Source organism: Parasteatoda tepidariorum, chromosome 11 (genome assembly GCF_982258835.1).
Source record: "Parasteatoda tepidariorum strain Cologne lab strain chromosome 11, Ptep-v5.0, whole genome shotgun sequence".
Lineage (NCBI taxonomy): Eukaryota > Metazoa > Arthropoda > Arachnida > Araneae > Theridiidae > Parasteatoda > Parasteatoda tepidariorum.
The window spans coordinates 32,632,019-32,645,850 of record NC_141765.1 but is presented as its reverse complement, the minus strand read 5'-3'; the positions used below and the strand labels follow the sequence as shown (position 1 = coordinate 32,645,850).

The following is a 13,832-nucleotide window of genomic DNA, read 5'->3' as shown; positions in this document are numbered from 1 at the left end:
TAAAAAACAATTCTGCTGGCTGTTTATTTAATAAAAAATCTGAAATAATCCTAGATTATCCCTAAATTATTTTTGATAATATTTGTAATAAATATGACTGATATTTTCATATCAAATTAGTTTACGGAAAAAAATTGTCCTTAACAGCTGTGGGAGTGTAAAATTCGAACCTTATTTTGTCCATGTTAATTTTTAATTTCCTTAATTTTTTTCTTGTCATGAAGGTAATGTCATTTTCCTGTCTATTAATTGTATCAATAAAATGATAGTTACAATTTTTATTTTTATTATATATTTATTTTTATTATATATTTATTTATTATTTTTATTATTTATTTATTTATTATTATTTATTATTATTATACAAATATTTAATTACTATTTTTTTATATTTTTATTATATATTTATTTATTATTAATTATTACTTTTATTTCTAATTTATTTTTATTTAATGTAGTGTTGAAGTTTTTTATTTATTGAAGATTGCAGAGTTCAAATTCTTCAAGTGATTTCATAAAGAATTTGAAGCTAATATCACAATTGTGAAAATTAAGAAAATTAACTTTTTTAATTTAAAACATAGTTTTAATTTAACATATGAAACAATTTAACTTTTTACAGTATAATCAAGAAATATTGAATTTGGCTATTGAAGAAAGAGGGACACAGCTTCAATGGTTCAAGAAATATATGTTAACTGGTTTGTTTCAGAAAGGGTTTCCATAATCTTGTCATCAAAATTATTTAATGCGACCCAATTTCGAGTTCCCCAAATCTTGAGACCCACGATTTGTGAGACACATTACAAAGTAATTGATCAAATTTACTTTTAATATTGACAAGAAAATAAACTGGTTTTAAAATAAAAAGCTGAACATAGAAGAATTTAAAATATTTTGATTAAAATAAAAGAAAATTTATGCGTAATATTTCTCTTATTAGAATGACTTTTTTTTTAAAAATAAGAAAAATAAATAAAGTAGTATAACTTAAGCTGCAATAAACTAAACTGTAAAATGCTCATTAATGTATTTTAAACTTAATTTTATTTTAATTAATAGCAATTTAAATTTTACTGATAAAACAGGGAACACCAAATTTGGAAATAAACAATAGTGGGACACAGTTTTAGTGATTGAAAAGAGCGCTTCAATAGTAAATTGCATCTTTTATAGTTCTAATATATATATATATATATATATAAACCAAAAAATATCGTTTAGTTTTTAATTAATTTAAAGAAAATAATTAAAATTGATGGCTAAAAAAATTTTATTATGCCGCATGCTGAACAAGCAGAGTAAGCACAATCTTTATATTTAATTATCAACAAATTATATCAAGCCTAAAAATAGAACAGTGTGCAAAAAATTTAATTAATAAAAGGAAATGAAAGTCGTATAAGCAAATTATATATTATAGGTTTCTTCTGAATTTATTTTCAATTTCTATATGTAATTAATTGTTCTTATTTTTTTTGTAACATGAATGAAATCGAATTTGTTACAAATAATTGCGAAGAAATAACTAATACGAGTGAAGTATAAAGAAATGCTTTTACGAATTCATTTTAATGTGTAAAAAAAAAAATAATAATTTTAAATCCATTTATTTTCTCTGTTTCAAAAAAACAAAAAACAAAAAAAAAAAACAAAAAAACTTACCGAACCGAAGTGTAATAATTTTTTATCTCTTTAAAAATAATAGTGAAATGATTTAATAAAAGTAAGGTACAAGAAAGTATTATCAATAATTACAGTATGAAATAATTAGTAGTATGACTTCTAGAATATTAATAATAAAGAATTAATAATTTGTAATAATAAAGAAAGCTTGGTAAAATTAATTGTTCGAACATTTTTTCATTACAATTATATTTAATGTTTATTAATTAAACATTATGAAACCTTTTAAGAAAATAAAAAACTGTACCATTTCGACAAGTTTTTTTTTCTTCTTTAGGAAGTTGAAAAAGAAAGTAGGTAAAAAAAAACTACAAGGTGACTAAATCATACATATAATGATCATTTTACCTTAATTTTCTAAAATATTATTTTACTGGGACTCAAAATATTTCTAATTAATGTTAACTAATATAAAAATTTCCATTAGAACAAACATATTTTGTAATATTGTATTTCTTTTAAAACAAACAGATATTTCGAAGCGTTGCCTAAAAACATATCACATAGAACTTATTGAAGCTTCGAACTTAAGAAACGTATTTTTAACAGATATTGTTTCATTTGAACTTAATTTATTTTTTAGCTGGTTTATTTATTGGCGTTTGACTATTTGAAGTAGAAAAATATAATTTGCAATTTTTTTTCTTTTTTATTGAAATCAACTTATTTATTCTGCTTTAAAACTTAACATTTAGTTTTTATATTATAAAAAATAATAACGAAGACTTTAATGTATTTTCTTACAAACATTGCGTTACTTCATGTTGAGAGAATTGCCACATTAAAACGCTTTAAAATTATATTTTTCTCGTACCGCTGAGGAATAGTGCATTATTTGTGTAATTTTCACCTTTATAACAGTGATACAGAAATCAAACAGAAATTTTCGTTTTACTGCTTGTTAAACCTTAAAATGCAATAACCTTTTGTTATATCGCGCATTATCATTTTCTTTATTTGTATTTTCGAAAAAAATACATTTACTCAAAAAACACACGGAGAAAATAATTCTGGTAAGATTACTGTACTTCATAGTAATGACATTTCTCTTGATAAAAATTAAATAAATAAAAAAAAAAGAAAACACAACTTTCCTTTAGAAAACCCAAATATACGGTTTTTAAACCATTCATTTGATAATTTTTCTGTTCATATGGCAACGATGTACAGAAATTTCAGGTTTTCAAAATTACAGTTCTTATTACAACCCATTTAGTAAAAAATACAAAAACTAAAAAATAATTTTAACCAAATATATAGTTTTTACACCCAACTCCAAGGTATCATGTTTAAATTAGTAAATTTTATCACATTTACTAAATTTTATCGCACATTATAAAGTCATATTTTATAGTTAGTTTTACAAAAATCATTGCAGAAGCGCTTCGATAAAAATTACCGAGAATTTTGGTGTTCCCATGGAGCCAGAACCACGGTAAATTTGACCATATTCTGGTAGTTTTGACTATTTTTCTTTTCTCTGCGTAATTAGCTCCCAAAATGCCAAAAAATATGCGAGATTTTTTTTTTCGAGAAAAAATAATAATTTACATTCTATATGAATTCATTACATTTGAAGATGTAAGAATTGTCTTTATGTCATATCGCTTGAACCAAAGTTTAAGCGATAAGAATTTTAGAGCAGGATTATACTCTTTCAATAAAGTCAATTACAATAATTGATGTCAGACTGCTCTACGAAATGAAAAATTTGTTTATTGTTATGTTGCTAATAATTTTGCCCTATATATTACCATTTTTGTTATTTTCAACCATTCTCATTAAATCGCACATTCGGATACATCTTGCGTTTTTCTTGACCTCATTCAAGCGTGATATAATGACGAACTACCACACTGATTTTCAATTGCAGGTAAAAATGCATGGAGACATATACATAACAAGTAATCTGATATAACGAAGTTCTTTGTTCATTTCATAACAATTTTTATTTGTAATGTTATTACATAAATTATTATTGCATAAATTTTATTAAGTATTATTTAATTTTAATATTATTAGTTTAAAATTCAACGTTTCAATTATTTTATAATAAAAGTATGTCTTCTATTGAAATTTTACGATAATTTCAATTATTAAATACGAGTTTAATTTCCGTCATTGAATTGCCGAGCAAGAAAATTAAATGAGATGTGCTACTATTTATGATAATTTTGATCATGCAAAAAGTAAAATATTTTTGATTAATTTTATTTATAATTAAATGATTATTTTTATATTATATTTTATTGTTTTACGAAATAAACACGAATTTTGTTAAATTTTATTTATAATCAAATGATTATTTTTATATTATATTTTATTGTTTTGCGAAATAAAGACGAATTTTGTTGCTGCAAGAATCTGTAAGAAATATTAAATATTCAAGAAAATATTTTTGAACGATGAACAATTCTAAGATGGGGAAGATTATCAATGTTAGATATTTTTTAATTCGTAAAATTTTATTCCATCTAATATTACTTCTTTCATTACAAAAAAAAAATTCGAAAGCATTTAAATTTTCTATATTCTTTAGATATAAATAGCTTATGAATAAAAATTGAGATAAGAGTAATGAAGTAATTAAAAGAAAACCAACGTGAAAAGAATGTACTAACAAAATGTGCAAACAAAACTGTTTGTACAATTATTAAAGATAAGTGACCAAAAATGTTTACATTCTTAGATGTCTGGAAGTGAAAAACTGTTTGAATACAATTTTTTAATGTTTTCTATGTGTTATGAATTCTTTCTTCTTAATAAAAATTAAATATAATTAAAAACATAAAAAATTAAAATTATTAAAGCATTTTTACTGTAATTACTAGCAATGCATTTTTAATATTTTGTACAGAAAATATACTAAACAAAACTGTTTGTGCAATTCTTAGGGGGAGAAGCAGTGAATATTTATTTTTTTGAAGTCCGTAGCCAAACAGAAACTCTGAATTTAAACTTTTTATGTTTTTACTAAGCAATTTAAATGTTAGTTATAATACACAGAATTAATGACACTTATAATAATTAAAATCAGTTTTATAACATACTCAAAACCTTTTTTATTAAATAATAGTTTCAAACAAAGTTAGGAAAAAGTAGGTAAGTGTTGAAGTTACTCGTGAATTAAATTTCAATATAAAAAATATTTACTATCTTGATCTAATAACCATCATTGCCTATTAGGAGTTTAAAATTCAAGTAATGAAACAATTTTTAATTTATTCATTATTGTCATTAATCATTATTGTAAATAATAAAGATATTTAAAACAGAATAAAAAAATCTAACATAAGAAAAATTATAACTTGAAATATATATATATATATATATATATATATTTGAAAAAACTAATTAAACTTTTTCTTCTAATAATCTAAAATACATTACAATTTATTTACATTTCGGAAAACAGTGGACCTTTAAAAGATTTTTACCTCCATGCTCTATCTGCTTATTTTTCATGTATCAAATATGCATATACAGTATATTTAATGTGCCAAATTTTCAAAACAAATTATTAAAAAAGCGAGACATTAATTTAAATATATATTCAATTGCACTTAATTAAAAAAGTCCCTTTTGTTGCAGTTTTTTTTTAAACAATCTTAACTTTTTCTTTTAAAAAAATTTTGTGACAAAAGTGATGCAAAGGGCTTTTATTTCAAAATATTGTACTTCAAACAAAGCATTCGAAAAAGATTTTATGTAACATTTTGTAAAAGATTTTGTGTAAGGGCTACTTTTAACAAAAAATTTTAAAATTTCAAATTATGAAAAAAAAATTGAGCAAGGAATTTATTTAATTCTGTATAACTTAACGAGAGTATTATTAAGTATCTCACTTACTGACATTTAATAAATTTGGTTTTTAGCATTTCTACAAGTATTAAAATATTAAAATGAAAAAATTTATTTTTAAGGTGTGGAAAGCCTATAGCCCCCATAAATCTCCATAAAGATAAATAAATGTTTAAAAAATGATAGATAAAAAATGCAAATTAAGTTTATTTTGTTGTGATTAATTTAAAATAGAAGTATCTGTCCCGTATTTATCGGCATTTTTAAAAGTTTCCTCATAAAACAATGAACTATATAAATAAAAATTGTCTCTTATAGACATATTTTCAGTTAACTGTACTTTTTAAAAATGAAATGTTCCATGATTGAGATCTGATCCTTAATAGCATTATTTTTTAATTGTACATTCTAAAATTTGAAAAGTCAATTTAGCATATTTTTAAAACAAATTAGTCAAATAAAATGCTTTTGATTAAAAGTTGATATAAAGAAATTTTTGAATTCGTACCATTTGTAAAATTTAATGATCATACTTTACAAGCTTTAACTTTTTTAATAAAACACTTGAAATGGGAAATGAGTTAAATAAATTTGTCAAAATAATTCTTCCTTTAACTAATATTAAAATATAAACTTTGTGTCACTTTTACTTGATACAATTTTCTTGCTTTTTTTTCTTAGAAAAGTATTTAAAAAAGAATATATTTTTGCTTTTAAAAATAGTATTGTAATGTTATAAAATATTGTAGATCATTAAAATGTTACATCATTTCATATTGTCTAAATATTTATGTAACTATAAAATTATAAAACATTACAATAAAGTCGAATAAAACTTAAAGATTAAAATTATAACTAGATAATACATTTTTTCAAGTCAAAACTTTGTATTTTATACTTACTACTAAAACACAAAATTTTTGGCATGAAACATTTATGAAAGTAAATTATTGACTAAATGAAATAAGTAAACAAAAATAATTCAAAATAAGTAAATTAAACCAATCCTATCACCAATAAAAAATTCAAAATTAATCTTATTTATTTTACATTCAGCTTTTTAATATTACTATTCTTTAATTCAAAAAAATATTTGTAATATGATATTGAACTTCATGTTTCTGAAAAATTAGAAATATTTAATCTCTTGAGACCTAAGCTTTAAATGACAGAAAATGAGATTTTTTTCGTTAAAATATATAGTTTAGAAGAAAGTGAACACAAAAATGCAATAAATTATTTTAAAAATAATTTCAATTAATTTAATTTAATTTAATTAATTTTCTCTAAATACTTTCAGTTTGCTGTAAAAACTGTAAATTTCGATTTTTTTTTCGATTTTTTACGCATTTTAGGCTATTTTTATGGGTTTTTTTTTCACTTTTTGGTCATGTAACAAACTCCACTTATTCTTAAATATTTAAGCATTTACATACCTCGAAACTGCTCATAAGTCTACTGCATTCGAATTTCTTGCATTACTTAAGAATTTTCATTTTAATTAAAAGCTTAGGCAAACAATTATTTTTGTAATTTTACATGGATAATCGCTTTGTAAAAGTATCTACACAGAAAAGAAATCATAAAATATTATTTTTAAGGGATTAAATTATATCAAATAGTGTACAATATATTGGAAGCTGGGTTTCAGATGGTTAAAAGTATATGTATGTATATATATATATATATATCAACAAATAACCATATGTATTGAACCTGTTATCAAGTGCTTACTGAAGCATAACCGATATAGAGGATTATTGTTTACCATCAGAGTCCAAAATAAATTAAACTCTCATTATTTTTTTTTTTTAATATTGTTTTACTTTTCGCTTGGCCTTTATCAAAAATTCGTAAGTATTCAAATTTAGATAATTAATAATAAAAAAATATTTCACCAGACAAAACAAAACTTCTGTTGTTTTAAATTTTACCTAACTCTTATAATAACAATTGTAACGCACTCATTTACCAGGCGTTAATAAGTTTGAGATATTTAAAATAGTTCAAGAAAAATTTCTATACATACTATAAAGTTGATGTTGTTTGCCTAAAAAACATTAATAAACTACAAATAAAATATAAACGAACTATTTGAGTTTATTCAAATTACAAATGTAATGAAAATGTTATTCTAATACATTTATTATATTTAATTATTATGAAACAAAATTTTTAAAAAAATTATTATTTTATCTTGGCTTATTTAAGCAAAATAAAATTTTGAAATACGAAATTACGTTTCAATATTAGGAATTAACACTATAAATAAATAACGAAAAATTAGTTCTTTTTTTCAAAGGGTAACCAAAACAAAAAACAACGAAAGTTAAAGTGTAAATCAACACAAATTTATTAATTTAAAATAAACATAGAAACAAAATAATATTTATACTATAAATACAATCTAAAACTCATTTATTTGTTGTGCATATTCATTATTTATTCTTTAGTGTTTATACTCAGTTTTTATCACTTTGGAGAACTAAAAAACTGTTAAGTGAAGTTTCTTAATAATTAAATTTTTTGACAATATCTTACTGATTTAATTATAAATCTCTTAAAGAATTTAAATAAATCAGATTTTCTTTTTTACTTGACATAGCATGTTTGATATTATTTAATATTTTTAAAGACAAAATTAGTAATTATAAAAACTAAATACAAATTATTTTAGAAAAGCTGAGCACATATTTGTTAAGATTACAAATAAGAAGAAAAAAACATATTGTAACTTAATATAGACATATAATAAGTTTTGCCTTGATTTTGAAATTGAAGTTTATATTTGAAGGTACAATTGAGTAAAATTATATTAATTTTTTATCACTTATCAAATTATTTTTTATCATAATTTTTTATCAAAGCAAGATATAATAATAAAATTATCTAAGGAAAATATTTATAACTTGTTTAAAAATTTTATTCAAGTTTAATTTCTCATTTGATCGTAAGTAAAAAAAAATTTTATTGTTAAAAAAATCTCTTTTTAAAAAAAATAACTACATAAGAAAATATACAAGTTAAAGGTTTAATTTTTTTTTTAAATAAAAAATTAGAATTAGTGTTTCCTTTTAGGAAGAAGTAAGAGAACTTCACAAGATAAAGGAAGTTAGGGATTACAGATAAAAAAATTAAAAAAAAGCGCACCTGTTGCTCAAATTTTTAACCGCAGAAGCGGATGCAGCAAAAAACCTCTCAACTCGAAAGGGTCTTCCTTTTTGTTCATAGGTATAGGTCTTGAAAACACTTGCGTGTCAAAAAATGATTTTTTTCTTCGTCAAAATTCGTCACAAGATCATTGATAACAAGAACAAGATAACGCAAAATTGGATTCAAATTATGCAAAACTTTGCATTGCTTAAAGTTTCAAGGAAAGCAAATGAGATTTAATTTGTACTAAAGTGACTTAAATTTGTCAAGAAATTGTCCTAGATTGATTAAAGTATTTTACTCCACTGAGGTTCTCACAAATATTGGAAGTCCAGCTACTCGGTAAAAGGATGTTTATATATTATTATGTATTCAAACTTTAAGGAATGTAAACTCGTCATAATGCTGTTTAAATAAATTTTTCTAGTAATCAATAATACAGGTCTTGTAATCATATAATTATATTGTAAGATTTTATGAAATTTTTTTTTAATCATTTACGTGAATTACCTTTCAAAATTAATCTTAAGCTGTATAAATTATGTAATCGTGCTCAAAAACCTCTAAATGCTATTTTGCTCAAACTTAGATGCAACTAAACTGCACGCGGTTTAAAATTCTTCTTTTGAATATCTTTTTCCTTACTCCTTTCTTTCACATCAAGTCATTCATCCTTATTTGGAGAAATGAAATTAGATGCTTTACATCTAGTGAAAAATGGAACACATGTCTTTTGCTTTCATTTTGCAATTTCTTTCAAAATCACTTCAGCGATATTTCGAAATTCTATTTTTGTACCATTTCTTTCCTACATAAAATTTTTCTTCCTTGTACAACGAAAAATAATCAGTTAGATTAGATCTGAGTATCAGTCTAATAAAATATGGAATATGTTTGTTTCGTTTTTAATTACATTTCCATTTTGAGCGTTTACGTTTAAATCGATTTTCTAAGGCTTTTTTTCTCTTCTTCATCTCTTCTTCACCTAGGTTTCTTGGTTATTTTTTTTTCTTTTCTTTTTTTCTCTATTTAAGAGTTCTTCTTCACTTAAGTTTTTAGCACACAATTCCCACCGCCTTATTTTAAGGACAGCAGCCAGCTAGAATAACCCTTGATATCCAAAAAAATATAGAATACATATATGTATATATATATTTCGCTTTGAAGAAATTCTTGCGCTGAAGCAAAATTCAAAAACACACTTTGTAAAATCTCTTGAAGTTAGCAGCTATTAGGCATTAAGTAAATGACGCAAATTGTTCCAGAAAAAAATTGAAAAAATTAGATCACTTTCTCTTTCAGGATAAAGGTATTCGCCAAAAGAAAAGACGCCTGGGAAACTTTTTCAATAGCACTTTTCTATAACTTTTTCACTTACACTTTTTAGCACTTTTCCTCTTCCTTATCTCAGAGAAAACAACTAGCTAAAGACAGACTAATCCAACAAAGTATGGAATGTATTTCCTTTTCACTTTCAAGAAGTTCACTCCGGAATCCAGAATAGCACTTTGTAAAAGTCTTTATGAGTTAGTAGTCTTAGATATTATGATAATTAAGTAAAGAGTTCCAGAAAAATAATGCAACTCTTTCTTTCATTATTTAAAAGCTCACAATTCCTCCGGACTTCAGGGAAGACCTTAAAACTAATCCAAGAAAATATGAAATATATTTCTTTTTCCACTTAGACGAAGTTCATTCACTCATGCAAAATTCAGAAGCATACCTTTGTAAAATCCTACGAAGTTAGTATTTTTTGATGTTATGCAAATTATGAAAATTCCAGAAAAAAATGAGATAACTGTTTCTTTATGATATTTTAAAGTTATTCGCCTAAAGAAGGTATCTAAGAGAGTTCTGAATCCATCTGAATAGCGACAAGGGTTTTTATGGCAGTGCAGGCAATCACAAACGTGCAAATTGAGCCGTAATCACCATGCAGTTGGTCCAATGGATGCCATCTGTGCTTCAATTAACCCGCTTCGCTTGGACCTCTATCATTTCGTGATTGCACACTTCTCTTTCATTGAACCCATCCCTTCTCCTATCCCCCCACACTACCAAACAAAGCTGCATTTGAAAAGGAGGACATGACTTAAAAAGGCATTTAAAAACGAGACAAGACTGCAAGAGAGAAAGCAAGTATTATGGCTATCCCCATTAGATCCCCCCCCCCTCTTATCCCATGACAAATAAACGCTGTGATTATTGCAATTTCAATAATAAGCGATGCAATGAGTGGATGCGATTTGCAATAGAGAACATGACAGCTTCAAAGATGCTGTTCCTCAGGAGGATAAATAGCTCGGGAGGAGGAGGAAAATGATCAAAAGAGTACCTTATGAGCCACATCCTCACAACACTCCAAACGTATGTAGATTTTCATGTCCAAGTGCATTCCTCGATAAAGGGAGCAAACACAAATTAAGTTAGATGCTTTTTACTTGTTGATAGTCCGAAGTTTGGTTGTATTTATAATTATGAAATGCTCCCTCTGTGGGAAAGATTTCTATGTTTCGGGAAAAAGAAGATGAATTATGAAAAGAGAACCAATTTGATATTGTTCTGTTAATTAGTTACTGTTTAATTCCATACAGGGAATTATATTATCATAAAAGTGCTGACATTTCTATTTATTTAAAACGTCTCAAAATTATGGAATAATCAATAAAAAAAGAGAAAATGTTCGGGTTTAATTTGCGCGGTAAATCGTCATCCTTGTTTAATTTATTTATTCATTTATTTTTTATGAATTGTTTTAAAATAGGTTTAAACAGAAAGATAGAAAATGTGAAATGTTTAATTTGTAAAGTAAATCATTATTTTTTAGTTTTATTTATTTATATATTTATTTATATATATATATATTTATTTATTTTTACAAGTTGTTTTAAAACAGGTTTTCAACAAGTTAATGTTTCGTATTTCTTAAAATTAAAAAAAATAGAAAAACTTTTTAAAATTATAGCATAAAAGAAAAAACAAAAGAAAGAGAGAAAGATAATATTTGGATTTAATTTATGCGGTAAATCGCCATTTTTGCTCTATTTTATTATTGTTCTTTTATAAATTATTTTTTAATAAATTATTTAAAAATAAGTTTTAAACAAGTGGAAGCTATTGCTTCTGCTATAGGCAAATTTTTGGGTGCATTTTTTCTGAATAGTTTTTAAGTCAAAACTCATCTATTTAATAATAACATTTAGAAATCGAAAACGAAAACAAAAAATTTTGTTTAACAATTTTAGTTTCTCAAGTATAGATTGAGAATAAGTTTTTTATAGGATCTTGTACAAGGCCATTTCTGTTATCATTAATCAAAATAATATTTTTAGTGCTAAAAACAAAAGATATTGAGTGCATTATCTAAATGAACTGATTTTTTTTCTTTTTCAAATAAAACAAAATATTTCAATAAAATTCTTTACAAAAGTGCTACATTTTAATTTATATTCCTTATATTCCTAATATTCAGTATGAAAAATTAGACTATTTTTCTATTAAATTATTTTTTATTTCTATTTTTTAAATAAATATAATATACGTATTTGTCAATTTTCAAAAATGAGTAGAATTTTTTTTAGAAGCGTTTATAGCTTTATAATATAGTTCTATATAGCTATATATTTATAGCTTTATAATATAGCTATATATATATATATATATATATATATATATATATATATATATATATATATATATATATATATATATTTTCTATTTATTTTGAGAATCATTTCGTCGTGAAATCATGTGATTTATAAAAAGAAAGGAACTTTTAAATAATTGACAAAAATGTTTCCTTATCGTAGTCGAAAATGTTGACTAGAATGACGAAAGAAGACTAGACGATCCAAGAGAAAGTGACGAAACAAATCAACCACTCTGTATGGTGATCAAGGAGATGGCCTCGTACTCTCCATTCTTTCTGTCCTGCTTGTGTTGTTAGGACATTGATCTACCTATATCTTGCAAACGATAAAGTCTTTTTTGGAAAAGTTAAATACATTAGACGCTGAAAGTTTGTTTGTTTGCTTGTTTTTCTTTTTCTTCTTTTTTCTTTTTTTTTTGAAAAAAAAATTAAATTATGAAATATTTGGTTACTTTTGACCAATTTCGTTTCCTCGCAGTATAGTTATTTTGTATTTCTGCTCGGAACATATATCCGGAAACGGTTTCGCCAAAAACTAAGAAGTTTCGTAAAATTTGAGCAATAGTTTTTTACAGTGTAGTTTTGCCAACACGAATTTTAATATTTTCTAAAAAACTTTCAAAACGGGTTAAAGCAATTTATATACTTTTTAAATGATCTTTTGAACTGTTAAAATTTTAATATTTCGAAAAATATTAAATTTGCAAAGTTTTTTTTTCTCAAAAACCATTCACTTATAATTTTAAATCAAAAATTTTCCAAAAAAATTCAAATAAATAATAAAAAAATTGGGTAAACATAATGAACCATTTATGAGAAATTGAACCATTTATGAGAATATGAGATTTATTTTTAAACAGCTAAAATGAGTCGGAAGAAAAAAAACTCATTTATTTACAGTTGTTTTTATTAAATCTTCCTTAAATGTAATCAATAACATAAAATTATTTTTTTTAATGTTCTTCAATATCCGAATTAATAACTGAATGCTGAAAATAAAAACCACTTCGCTACTATATAACAATCCCCAATTTTTCAAGAACAAAATAAGAGAATCCGAATAACAGTAGAAGAAAAGAAGATCTATTATAGTTGCCGCAGGGCCACCCGAACATCATTTAGCATAATTTCATCTGAAGATGGTCTAACTGACAGAGCGACAAGATTAATGTGAATATCAAGAATCGGATATGACGGGATATGTAATTTCATTGCAATTCGTTGATACACGTGGGCTACAAGTCAGAGCACCTATTTCGCTTAATCAAATGTCAGAGAAAAGAGCTCTGAAGTAAGAAATCCCCACAAAATTCAGTGCTAGTAATTTCGATTGAATTCGCCGAACATGTATTCTTAATGCGATTTCTTTAAGCTAAAAGATTTATATATATACATATATTTTTCGTTGATAATATATTTTTTACAAATGATAATTTGAAGACTGCGTTGTTAGAGAAATATCCTGTGAAAAATCATGCATGGCGTACGTAATTATTACGTACGCAAAAAAAGGCGAATAAATATGTTAATTAAATGAAGAAGA

The 13,832-nt window shown here is 24.1% G+C and overlaps 1 long non-coding RNA gene across 1 annotated transcript in view; it reads right to left on the bottom strand.

Moving 5' to 3' along the window:
* The window catches only part of LOC122269371 (uncharacterized), a 38,524-nt gene extending 27,523 nt beyond the window's left edge, over positions 1–11,001 (bottom strand). The window contains exon 1 of the long non-coding RNA XR_006225149.3: positions 8,638–11,001. This is a non-coding gene — a long non-coding RNA (uncharacterized LOC122269371). The remainder of the gene's footprint in view (positions 1–8,637) is intronic.
* Between the last annotated feature and the right edge of the window lie 2,831 nt (positions 11,002–13,832).